The sequence below is a fragment of the Neodiprion pinetum genome, chromosome 4 (genome assembly GCF_021155775.2).
Source record: "Neodiprion pinetum isolate iyNeoPine1 chromosome 4, iyNeoPine1.2, whole genome shotgun sequence".
Lineage (NCBI taxonomy): Eukaryota > Metazoa > Arthropoda > Insecta > Hymenoptera > Diprionidae > Neodiprion > Neodiprion pinetum.
In genome coordinates this window covers 956,920-970,626 of record NC_060235.2, presented here as the reverse complement: position 1 = coordinate 970,626, position 13,707 = coordinate 956,920, and the positions used below count along the sequence as shown (strand labels likewise).

Here is a 13,707-nt window from a genome sequence, read left to right as displayed (position 1 = left end):
GAGAGAGAGAGAGAGAGAGGAGAGAGAGAGAGAGAGAGAGAGAGAGAGAGAGAGAGAGAGAGAGAGAGAGAGAGAGAGAGAGAGAGAGAGAGAGAGAGAGAGAGAGAGAGAGAGAGAGAGAGAGAGAGAGAGAGAGAGAGAGAGAGAGAGAGAGAGAGAGAGAGAGAGAGAGAGGAGAGAGAGAGAGAGAGAGAGAACAAACCGCTAGAACAGCGTAGAAAATAAGAGGAATTCACTGCCTATAAAGGGAACCTTGGTGCGAATGGTTTCGACGTAACTTTTATCAACCGCTGGAATTCCGAAGCGATTTTTCTTCTTTTTTGTTTTTCCACAAAGTGAAAAAGAAAAAAAAATCAGGAAACAAAACGCATCGACAACGGGCAGGGAATTAAAAAAGAAAGAAACGCAACAAAAGTTTAAAAACCAGCGGAGAGTGTGGAAAAGCGGGGAATGAGTTTTCCGTATTCCCGATGCACGCCGGGGTTTCGGGACGCGAAGGAATCCCGGGTAAACTGTTATACATGACCTGCACCCACCCGATATTAAAACTGGCCCTGTGACAGCAGCGGAGGGCGTGAAAACGCCGCGAAACCTTCCTCGTTCCTGACTTCAATTCGTACAAGTGGTGATTCCGACCGAGTCACGGACACGGAGGGATTCCCTCGTTGAGTTATCGAGGCTGCATGATACGCCTTCAAATTCAACCAGGGACCTCGAATTAGATCTTATTGAACTGCACCCCGCCTAGGCGATATTAGCCGCGGGTACAAAAATTCGCGAGCCCAGAAACTCGTCTAGAGTGGAGGATAAAAATGAAAGAAAAAAAACTGTCTCGAACGATAAAAAAGCTAGAGCTCAACGGTGCGGAGAAAATTTGTTATAAACAATTACGCGATGTGAGAGGAGTAGGTCATTGTTGTATTTTTTTTTTTTTCAGTACAATGGAATTTCGAACTTGTCGACAGGAAAAAAAATCGGCCAAATAAAACAAGGAACTGCTGCGTTGTTTCCATTTTTGGAATGTAGTATTCATACGTTTCGTTTCCTACACATTCTTGATACGAATAGTATTTTTCGAAGAAATCGACAGAAAACTCGTGATATCTAAAACTCGACCTAAAAAAAAAAAAAAAAAAAAAAAAAAAAACGAGAAAGGAAGAATGAAAACAGATGAGTTTGTCGTTTCTTATTCACATCGAGGTATCCAACTTTTCGAATGCATGTTTTGATTCAAAAAAGTATAAATTTTATTGTACAATAGGTGAAATATAAAGTCGTTGAAGATGATACGAATGTAGCGATTTTTAAAATTTTTTAACCACTATAACAAATTTTGGAAAATTGATCTTGGGTTCGTTATCGGTGGCCCGAAAAACGCCGGCTGCTAGTTTCTACCAGAATCGGAATATTTTTAGCTTTTTTCCCACCACATTGAACCGCCGTTTTGGATTTCGTAATCTAACTTCAGATTCGCGATCAGCCACGCAACAAACCGACGAGTACCGATCACTATCAAAATCTAATTGTTTTGAGTTTTTTTCTTAAGCTTATCGAATACGCCAAATTTAGATTGCGCTAATCGGACCGTAGATTCATATTTAGTGACTGAAGAAACCTTACGGTACTAATTTTGATTCACATCCATTCATCCATTCTCGAAAGATCATCAATTTCATTTGATTATCTGAATCTTTTATACTAAAATAATTGAAAATCTACCGTACCAATCAAAGTACCGAAAAATCATTGAAATTCGGTAACTCGTTCTCGACGTATCGTCGGACAAAAAAATTGATCATTGATATGATCTAATGAAAACTGAACTTTTCATTTCCGTTGTAATCGCAACAACTTCCTTTTTCGCTGAAAACAGAGAAACGTGAAGTTACAAGGAAAAAAAATAAATAAATAACGCAGCTTGATTTCCTACGCTGGGTGGTTGAGAGAGGTAACGAAATCATCTCTCCTCGTGACGAAGAGCCAATTAAAACGTCGGTTAGGGTATCGAGCGTGAATACACCCCGGGTGTATCAGGCGGCTTCATCCACGCGACGCTCCAATGCCTTGCGCCTGGGTATACGTGAAGGTATACGTACGAAGCAGACAGCCGGGGATTAACGCGTGTAGAACGAAGGTAGCGCCCTGCAGGGTGGTTGTTGTAGCTTATCGTTAGCCGAAGGGATTGATTCGCAATTTATTGCGCGGGAGCCGCGACCGCCGCACTCCAAAAATCAGGATACCGTTCGCTCTTTTGTTTCCCCCTTTGGCTGCCTTCTTTTTTCTTTTCTCTTTTACTAATACTTCATTCGATCACTTTTCAGCCAGCTCGTTCACGTTTCTCTATTTTCTATTCGCCCGCACCTATTTCATTTTTCGAGTTTTTCTTCTTCTTTTTTTATTTTTTTTTCGTTATTTTTCTCCCGCCCCTTCTACTTTTTTGTCGTTATATCCCACCGCAACGTTTTATGGCCCGCGTCACTCGGGTTGTCAGAGTGATTTACATTCGAACACCGTATAATTACATCTGGGAATTTAAGGGCCGAGGGTTCGGTAGCGGAGGGCGGTTTTAGCGCGTAAAAAACCATCGCCGGAGCTCCGAAAATCGACGTTTGCATCGCTGGATGCTTTTTTTTTCGTTTGTTCCTTTTGGTTTGTTCTTTTCAACTTGGGTGATTTTTTGGAACAATTTTGCTGTTCGGGGGAGGGGAGGAAAAAAATTACGCGAGAGTCAAAGAACCGGGTCTGAAATAAGAGGCGGATCGAATGAATGGGGAAAGATAGTCGCAAATGTATTGTAAGTATAGAACAGCTCCGAGATTCGCTAGGGGTGGAACTTGAGATGGTAAAAAATTGGTATGATTTAAGAAAGGGTGGCAGGGGCGGGTGTTCTCAGCCGAGTCGTATAGCACTCGGCATTTCCGACAATTTATTTCTTCAAATGTTGATATTACGTGCCACTAGCCCGTTAGAAGGGAAGAGAAGACAAGAGAAGAGTAGAAAGCGAAGCGGAAGAAGAAGAACGTAAGAGAGAACGTATGAGAAAATAAGATAAGGTGCAGTAAGCGAAAAGTAAAAAAAAAAAAAAAAATAAGAAATAAAAAATACCCGGGATGGGGAGGAAATAAAGAAAATCCCCTTGGAAAACAATAGCGCAATTATTTATCGCGGGCTCAAGGTGGGCGGGTACTATTCTCGTATTATATGTATGTTTCGCTTCTTCTTTATTATATGCGCCGTTGCTTTTCTTTCTTTTATTCCGAAAGAGATAACGTGATAAACTGCACCGCGTGGCTTTCGAAAGAAGAAACGTAAATTTTATTCGGTCAAAAGGAAGAAAACGTCTCAAATTTTGTTACACCAAGATTTTCACAACGCCAATTTCCAGCTGTGTAGATGTTCGAAAATTTTCGTAAGCTCGAGAATAAATAGATGAATAAAATAAGTTGACAGCTCACTTCACAAACTGTTGTGAAGTCGAAATCTTTGATAACACTTGGTTTTCGGGCGAAACGATCAACTTTAAATTCTGTTTGGAAGAAGTCTGTAAATCTCAAGGGTGGAAAATTGAAAAAAAATTCAGAAATAATTTACACAGTCGTACCACATAAAATGGTTGTCTTCTCTTTAGAGTTTAAGAAACTTTAGAAATCAAAATAAAACAAATCTCTCAATTCAGTTCTGAGCTTACTGAATGCAAAAGAAAAAAAAAAATTACAATTTGGTACGAATTTCTGCTGAACTTCGGTGGATCTTCCACGACAAATGAATTGATGAGTGGCATTTTTTATTTTTTATTTTTTTTTATCAGAATATTTATTCTTTAGTGACGAAAAATTGATTTAACACACATATGTGCGTATACATCACCGAGTGGATAAAAAAAATTACCCCGCGTAATAAAATGTGTATTTTCTCCTGTGGCTAAAATTGGATAAAACGTTTTTGAGACCGTTGTACCGCCTCAATTCATCAAGATCTAAAAGCCTCGAGTAAATTCGTTGAAGCTCACGCGGCGGAGTTACGAATGGAATCGGCAATACACTCAGAGAGGCGCGGTTTTCCTTCCGTCTCGTAAAAAAAGGGTCGAAATTTCTGGTCACAGGGCCCTGCTGAATTACAATGAATGAAAAAAGTAAATTCGGAGGGGGGGGGGGGGGCAAAGGAAGCCGCCAGGGGCTGAAGTGTCGAGGGGTTGAAAACGCCTCGAATTATATTGTAATTTGTCAACGGAAGGAAAAGCAGCTCGCCTCGAGACGAACGTCGTCGTCGGGGAAACGAGAGGAGCGAATTAAAGGGAGAAAAATAGTCCTATAAGTTGGACGGCTCTGCTAAATGGATTCTTTGTAATCTGATTCTCTACGGGCCGCTGCTGCAGATTCACTCAGTGATATTAATCGCTTGAGAAGCTCGGGCCGTTCGTCACTCGATCAACCCTTGATTCCTAATAAATCAATTGCGAAACTTGTTAAATCAATAAAACAGGAACCTTCGAGGTTTTTATCGAGGCAAAAATAAAATTTTTGAGGTTCCTCAAAATCTCTCTGTAAAAACTAGTGCTGCGCGATTAATAAATTAATCCTTCTTCCGATCAATCGATTAATCAACGGTACCGGTGGATCGATTAATCGAAGTTGACTTGTAATAATTGTTCAGTTTAATCGTTATACGAATCGAAATCGTCGATTAATCGATTGATCGTAAATCACCGATGAAAAAAAAAAAAAAAAAAAAAACATTCGAGATACTAAATTACTGTTGAAACTTGCCCAAATTTACGATGACATTAAGAAACAAAAGAGAAAAAAACACCGAAGCACATCTTGGGTGCAGTGAAGACGGAACGACACTGTTGGACATAGCGAGGAGAATCTCTGAAAATGCAGATATTCCCGTGCACGAGGAAAGTTGGAATTGGTCGAGGACCCGAGGGTTAACAGAGGAGTAGGTATCGATGGTGGTGGTGAAAGCTCGCGTTCGCCAACCGCTGTGAGATGCCGGAACGAGTCCTGCATCCGCAGAGAAGATCCATACATATTTATGGGAGATTATTTTGGGGGTAGTCGTATCGTCCGTATAATATACACCAAGAAGTCTCGGATACTGGAGGGTGGATGAACAAGACGCTCTCACGCATGGTCGGAAGCGTAGCTGCGGCACAATCAAATTCTCGTTTATTATTTGAAATTTTGAAAATGTTGAACGTCGTTGTAAATAATCACGGTATTTATGGCGATTCGATCGCGAGATTGTCGCGAAGGATTTATTAAATTTATGTATCTCCTGTAGAGCTACGACTAGACTTTTATGAAGATGTATGGAAAAAGGAGTGAGTACTAAACTACTGTGAAGAATATTTATTTTTCACCGAGTTCCGGTAAAGACCAGTATCATTGAGGAGTAAAGCCTAAGAAATTTACTCAACCTTTTACCATTCAAAAGATACGGAAATAAAAGTTCGATACCTAATTTACTATTTTTACAATCTCAGTATTTTTTCTTGTTCTTTAAATTTTCAGGAAAATTATCTATATATTAATTTAACCGATACATGTAACGGTAAAGTATAATTATGATTCTTACGACTTAGCCCTGATTAAGAAAATAATTGCTGACGGAAAATAAATACAACAAATATTTTCTCAATTTTTCGGTTTTGAATTTCCGAATTGATTCGTCCCCGCGTTACATGCATATATATATATATATATATATATATGTACATATTACATCCGGTTTTTGCAACCGAGTTTTCGTCAACGCTGTTTAAAATCCTGCCCGACACGACGCGACGGTTTGTCCGCGCCGGTTTTTCGACGGCTCGTTTGTTCTCTCGAACCATTTTGCGCAATTTAACGAGAAAAGTTTTCAAATTATGCCCCCGCCGCTTCCGCTATCCGGTCTTCCGCCGCTACACTCCCGGTCCTTTTAGGTACCGGTCTCACTTTTATCTATGTATTACATATACATATACACACACGTACATATAATCGCGGTATGAATATTTCACATCAATATTTCCACTGATTTTCCATTTCACTCCGTGACTCTTCCTCTGTATTAATTTTTCAACGCCGTTGAAAAAGAAAAAAAAAAAACTTTTCATTAACGACGAAGAATATATTTTTGTTTTATTTATTTATTTTTTTATTGAAAATTCATTCGTTTCCGTCCCCCCTTGTATGAACCAAATTCACCTGCGTGAATCTCGAATCGCGTTGCAAATTACGCGGGGGGAAAAATTAAAATTTGATTTAACGCAAATGTATTTATTTATTTGCACTGCAGGGAGGGGCGGGGATTGTAAATTAATAGGTCAGAGAGCTGTAAATTAAAGACACCCACCCTCCCGCATCCCCGTCACTCGCAACAGGTTAGTCAGGGTCGGTCTTTCGTCCCAAGGGATTTAATCTCGCGTGACCCATAATATCCTCGACTCGACGTTTCCCTTTTTTTCCCAACGTCGTATATCCAACACCTGCCACGTCCTAATTAATTCCCCCTCCCCCGGCTTCGTCATCCAAAACTATTCAACAATCCATGTTCCGAATATCGGAGTTGAAAAAAAAAAAAAGAAAAAAAGAAACTCTTCGACATCAGACATCTTGTGTACCTGGTAAAATGTCGCATTTTTTGTTTTTTTCTTCTTTTATTCTCAAAGTAACGAATTGTAACAGGAACTAGCGCGTACTTTCGTTCAACCCTCAGGCAGAAAGCGAATGAGAAATTATAGTAAATGATAAAATGAGAAAATTAAAAAATTCAATTGCGGGAGGGGGTGAAACTTTCGTTCCAACAAAACATGAGGCAAGTTCCACGTGGCGTGAAATTATTTGGCGTAAAAATGAAAAGGGCGCGTGACGGGATGATTCTTTAAAGCGTAAGGCAGGCAGTAACGCGTTTCGGGCGTCCCTCGCAGTAGGGCCAAATCCCCCGGGTTTAATCTCGCGAGTATTCGCATTTGGGTAACACGACGCAGAGACCGGAGTGACATCACGGGCCACTAGATAGCCGGCTAGCTGCTGGCCGGATTTTTGCAGACAGTAATTACAATTTGGTTGTTTTTAGCGTCGAGTGCCGCTGCGGCGGCGTCTGGCTCTGACACCTCTGCCAGGCTCCTGTTGCAGATCCGGCTATCCGGTATCCGGGAAATACACGCGTAACGGACGGATTAAACAGCTGCAAATTGGCAGCCATTCGCGATTTGCCAAATTAATAACAGCCATCGGAGATTAAGGGAGTGGAGTAATTGCGACGGAGTGAACAAGGCTGGGATGATAAATTTTGACTGACGAGAAAACCCATAATCAGTTGAATTTGGAAGGATATAAAAAAAAATAAATAAAATAAAAAGAATTTATAATTCACGATATTGTCAGGTTGATTGTGAAAATATATTACCCTTGATTTTAGTATTTATCGGCTTTCAATGTTTCAAAAATCCGTGAATTAAATTTTCATGTACCTGCTCCGTACATTCGATACTGTGGAGCGGGGTGATTCAAGTTCCGAATTTGAAAAGTTCCGAAAGCGTCCAATTCCGCATTATTTGATGGTGAAACTTGAAGCTGAGAAATCAAACCTGTACGAAACAACAATGATTCGAACGGTCGGAAAGCCGATGGCTCGAAGTTCGGAAATGAAAGATTCCGAAAATTCCAGTTACGACAAAGCCAAGTTTCGATAGAGTAAAATTTCGAAAATTGAAATAGACTCACACGACGTAGTTCGATCAACGAGTGGGCGTGAAAAATGAGAGAAACCGATAATCAAAATGACCAGAATTACGAACGTAAATATGTCGAAAATCCAAAACAAAGAAAAATCAAAGTGACGAAATTTCACCAACCCAGAAATTTTCCGCCCCGATATTCTGCCTTTTTTATACAATACTGTACAAATTTCACATACCGAATCCTGGCCCTCCTCGATATTATAAAAAAATTTCACAAAAATTCAGACCCGACTTACATCCGGTCTACGAGGTATAAAAATTTCCCACGCTCCTTCGGCCGTTTAGCAAAGTGGCGGAGTAAAATTAGAAATCGCACCGACTGCAGAGTTTCATAACTTTCTACCGCTGCAGGGGTTTTATTGCGGAAGCAGGGAGAAGAAACGAGCGCGAATTACAGGTAACAATTTTCACGTAGGTAGGTTAGGTTGGCTGGTTGGTTTGTTATACATCGAGCGTGGATCGTGCAAAAAGTGAAGCGGGGTGGAAATGTAAGGCAAAGAAGATGGTACGTACCTACCGTCGCCCTTAAAGCGAACCGAACGAATTAATTCGGTAAGAATGAAAACTCCGAGAGCAAAGTAAAACTTCCCGCCGACTGTGTGCCAACTTCGCTCGTATTGTACACCTACGTACGTACGTATATACGTACATACGTATACATATATATTCGCAGGCTGCTGCAGCGAGACTCGTCTCGGCAATCGCGATATTCGCAACTCGGATACAATTAAATTCCTTCGTCTTTCTACCGCGCAAAGTTCAGCCCCGTTTTAGACTGCAGCAAGCGAACCGAGAGCTCCAAGTGGAAAATGTAACTCGATGAACGGTCGCCTCGATCTCTGCTGCAAGTCTCCGAGAAGCGCGTCGAAACCCGGAGAGTTTCCGCCTTTCCGTAATAACTTGCCTAATTTCATCCCTGGGTTAGAAATTCAGTTTGAAAATTTTTCACCTCACCCTAATAACGAGCGTCCTCCTCGAGGTTCTTCAAGGAATTCCACCGAGTCTGATGGGTATAATTTTCAAGCTCTGTTTTAGAGTGGCTAAACTCGATTTAAAATTACGAAAAGGGTGAGGGCTGATTGTGGATAAAACAAAAGTTCAAAAATACGACGAATGATAAATTTTTCAACATTCATTTGCCGTACTCCAATGCCCAAAGTTGGTAATATTTTAGCACGCATCGACTTCTCATCGTCGAACAATAAAGTATATGCAACGAATAGAAATAGGATGGCTTTTGTCGTCTGCTTCCCACTTTGATGAAAAAAAAAATAGACAAATAAAAGTAAAGGAGGACAGAAAACATTCGACGTCGTCTCCATTAAGGGGAGTTAAACCTCCTTAAGTGCAGCTAATGCGATGTAAAATGTAGAGAACACGCACGTCGCTGCCTCGTGTGAGGAACCACCCTTCTCTCCCTCTCTCCCTCTCTCCCTCTCTCTCTCTCTCTCACACACGAGTAACCGAACCCCCGGCACTGAGCAAGTGCCAAGATTTACACAGAGTGAAATTTGCAAATTGAGGTCGGGAAGGGTCGGATGTGCACGGAAACACCTGCGCCAATCTACGTCGCCTCGCGCCCCCTGCCTCGGAGAAGGACAAAGAAATTGAGAGGAGGATAGGAAGATGTGTAGAGAGGGTGGGGGAACGGGGCTTTGTAATTTACGGTTCACATCCTCCTCCTCCTCCCCCTCCTCCCCCTCGCCCCGTCATCCAGGTCATAAAATAATCCCGAATCGCGAAATCCCGAGGTTCCCGCGACTTTTCGCGCCCAACTCGGGTACAACTTTCTGAACAAAACGGGGATGCTGTCCGGCATGCATGTACATATATATGTGCATATACGTATATGGTGCATTCCACGCCAACTCGGTAAACGGTTGACCCTGACATTTTTTTAATTTCACCATGGATTTTTCCTGTACGTTGTAGTACGACCCCTGAAGAGCTTCGAAAAAATTTTTGTAGCTATTTAACCACTCGTCTTTACCTTGTGAACTATGAGAACCATCTCAACAACACCCAAATTGATTTTCATGAAACGGGGAAAAAAAAAAATATTTGATTTTCGAAATGAAACATTTTCACGCAAGATTCAGAGTGTGATGTCGTTTCTTTCTATTTTCATACCGGTTAAAAATCTATTACACTACATACCGCATCTCCGATTTAATAACCGATATTTCAAATTGTTTTACCAGTGTTAAAACACACTCGTGATTTTTTTCAAAATTTCATCACGGATTTTGAACAAGTATGAAAATAGAAAAAAATAACGAGACGCCACGCCACTCCGAACCCTGCGTGACAATGTTTAATTTCCGAAACCAAATGCTTCTATCTCCTTTCGCAAAAATCAATTTGGGCATTTTTGAGATGGATTTAAAAAATCATAGGGTAAAATCGAGCGATTAAAAGAACGTGAAAATTTTGTCGGTAACTCTTCAGGGGTCACGGTAGCGTAGGATGAATTCTTGGTGAAAATGAAAAATGTCAGAGTCAACCGTTTGCCGAGTTGGCGTGGAATGCCCCGTACATGGTACGTGCAAAAGCATCACACCCTCCGGGGGTGAGAGAGCGTGAAACAACGTCGGTTCCCGGAGTATGCAAATATATGATACACCGCTCTGCCGTCTCGCTGCTGAATCGTCCCGCAGAATTGTCGGAGGGAAAAAAGAACGTTGTAATTACGGTAACGACGACGGAGGTCGAGGGGTTGAAAAAATAAAGGTGTTAAAGGCAGGCGGGACGAAGAAAATCAAAGAACAACGTCAAAGTTTCATGTTTATTTTCAGGCCAGTTACCGACCTTCTTTTCGCTGATTCTTTCGCACGTTCTTTTCCTATCCTTCTCGCAATCTCTCGCTCTGATACCGGACTGCCTTAATTTTTTTCCCAACTTTCCTAAACGTTGAATCGAAGAGAATTTGTTTGAAAACAAAAAAAAAAAATACGACGAAACTATATCGAGCTTACTTTCCGTTTTAAGGCAATGAGCTAACAATAAAATCGAAATTATCAACTTCGAACGATGACGAACAAAGTCCAGCGTGGAAAACCGATAACGGATCGGTGATCAGGCGAGAACGAAAGGATATAGAAATCGAGCTTTAACGTTCATTGATCGTCCGATTGAGCTGCGCTGAAGAATCGAAGGCGTCTTTTATACCTGTAATTATCAAGAACGAGATCCGCCAGCAGCAAAGTAATAATAAAAAGAAGGATGCGTAGCTTGCTTTACAATTAGATAGAGTAGCCTGCAGCAGTTGATAGGCAAAAGAGCTGCGAGGATGAAAATACAGTGCAACTAACAGGATGCGTCTCTTTTAATTAAACTCTGTACCTGCAAAGGTGTCTTCTACGTGTGTGTTTATCGCCTTTCATGTATACGTACGTATATATATATATTTATGTATAAAAAGGTATCCACAGTAGATCACACAGCGGATAATTAAATGCGCCAGAAGGAACAAACGTATCTTCAGGGTTGTTGCACGTTAAAACGTTGTTGCGTTAGGATTGTTTACCTCGAAGATACGCCTCCGCGTGATAGCTTCACTCGTGTTTGTATGCATGTGCATTATAAACGTGGATAGACGAATTTCACGCTCGGACGATTTATAGGAAACGTAAATTTTCCTGCAGTCGCCCGAAACACTTTCGACCTTGTGCAAGTGAGAGACTGAAATTTGATGAATTTTCGAGAAACGAGCTATCGGAGGAGGAAAAAAAAGACCGTCACATTTAATCCACGGTTAGGTGATAAGAGGGAATTTCATGCGAACCCAACCACCTTCTGACCCTCATCATTTCCGATTGTGTATAGTAAAAAAAAAATTCCGTAATTGTCCCAACTCTGAAACGGTACCCTGAATTTTTTAATCGACTGTTCAATTGCATGTAATTATTTGAAGTGATTTTGAAAGGGATCTTTTCTTAAATCCTCAAACAATTCTCAGAAACTGTAATTTCTATTCCAAACATTTAAAGACTGGGCCCACGACGGACCGATTTCTTCCACATTTTCTTTCAGCATAATCAATTTTTTTACCCAATTAAAACATTGTTTCAACGATCTGAAAATTCTGTAAGAATTCTCAAAACTTTTATTTTTCAATTAGAACATTTCTGGATCGGTTTCATTATGCAGCGATTTTTGTCTACTTTTTTGGCACGTTCAACTTTGTTTATCAACTTCATAATGAAACCGGTCCGAAAATATTCCAAATGAAAAATGGAAGCTTTGAGAATTTTGGGAATTTTCTGACCGCTTAAACATTATTTTAGTTGATCAAACAAATTGAACGCGCAAAAAAAAAAACTGTAAAAAAATCGGTCCATGAGCCCGTTCTCAAGATGTTTTTAAAAAAAAATACAGCTTTCGGGAATTTTTTGAGAATTCTAAAAATGTTCCTTTTCAAAATTCCTTTCGATACTTCTAAATAATTGAGCAGTTGGATAAAAAATCTGAGGGTACTGTTTCAGAGTTGAAATAATTGCAGACAAAAATTTGAACAAAATCGAAAATGGCGAGGGTCAGAAGTTGGTTGTGTTCGCATGGAATTCCCCGTAAAGACATTTTTTGTGACCTAGCAAAAACGAGGGGGCAAAATAAAACGAAAAAGCAACAAAACACACGTTACGGTCTAGGCATCTACGTTGCATCGTCGTCTTTCATTTCTTCCGTAAACCTACGCGACTTTTTATCTTCCTCGTTTCGTATACCGACAGGCAATGACGTACGGTTGAGACGATTTTCGCTCCTTCTTTCTCTCTCTCGTCACAACTCGAAAGGTCTGTGTCTATACACTGATACAATTTTCCCCGTGACGTAAGATTAACTTTTTCACCTCGTTTCGTTCTCTTCACCTCCCCTGCTTTCTCCACCCCACCGCACAGCTCGGGGTGTCGGATCGCCGGCGTTTTTATGCTCTTTTTCACATCCCGGGCGTTGGTCAGGAGGGTCGCGAAAGCCGGTGGAAAAAAGATAGAGGAAAATAAAATACAGAGAGCCAGCATCCAGCAGCCTCGCTCTCGGCATCGGCTTAGGATTTCAGTTCTGACAACCGCAACGCGTGCCGCAAACTATATCAAGCTTAGTAGCCGCGGGTAACGGTAGCGATTTTTTTCATTCTCCGGTTCGCTTTATCCTCTTCCAAGTCTTCCTATAACGTACAAAAACTAGACGATAAAGAGAAGGAAAACATACAAACAAAACTTTGAACTGCAAGTTGATTGAAGTTTTTTTTTTTTTCTTTCTAATCTTTTTCTTCTTTTCTTTTAGTTTTAGTTTTTGTCTCGACTTTTCTCTTCGAAGCGATAGAACGAAGCGGTTATTTCTCCTTCGTTTTCTTCTCCCTCGTATTAGCTTCTTTTTCAGTACAAAAATGAAGAAAATAAAAAAAAACGTCGACAAGAGCATCTCTTGATATTATTACGTCGCGTTAGGCTACAAGAGGAAATTGGATCGAAGATCGCGTTGTCTCGATTCCGGTATAATGGATGTATCGAGTATCTCGACTTGATAAATACAACGCTGCACGTTACGCCGGCACCTCGTCTATTATATAAGATTATACATTTATTATGTACATAGATAGCAACGTACATGGAAAAAAGAAACGACAATATGGGATTTGCCTGTCGATAGAAAAAAACCGGTTTTTTTTTCTTCTTCTTCTTCTATCATACCTTTTTCATTCATTCAGTTTCTTTCTTTCTATCCTCCCTGTTCCCTGACAGATTTATAGGAAACTGTACGTACCAGCACACGGTCTCAAGTGCACAGCTGCATTCAGCGAAACGCCTTGATATGAAAAATGTATGAAAAACAGGCGGAACGTGTTACTGCTGTAATATATCGGCTGCAGATCGAAGCAGGAGGGAGAGAGAGAGAGAGAGAGATGTAAAGAAGAGAAGCCCACAAAAGATATGAAGGATGTGCTGAGAGAAGAATTCCCGAAATATTGCAATTTT

The 13,707-nt window shown here is 40.7% G+C and overlaps 1 protein-coding gene across 3 annotated transcripts in view; it reads right to left on the bottom strand.

Annotated features, from left to right (window-relative positions):
- Positions 1-13,707, bottom strand: part of IRSp53 (Insulin receptor substrate 53 kDa) — a 108,244-nt gene that overhangs the window by 65,296 nt on the left and 29,241 nt on the right. The window lies entirely within an intron of this gene.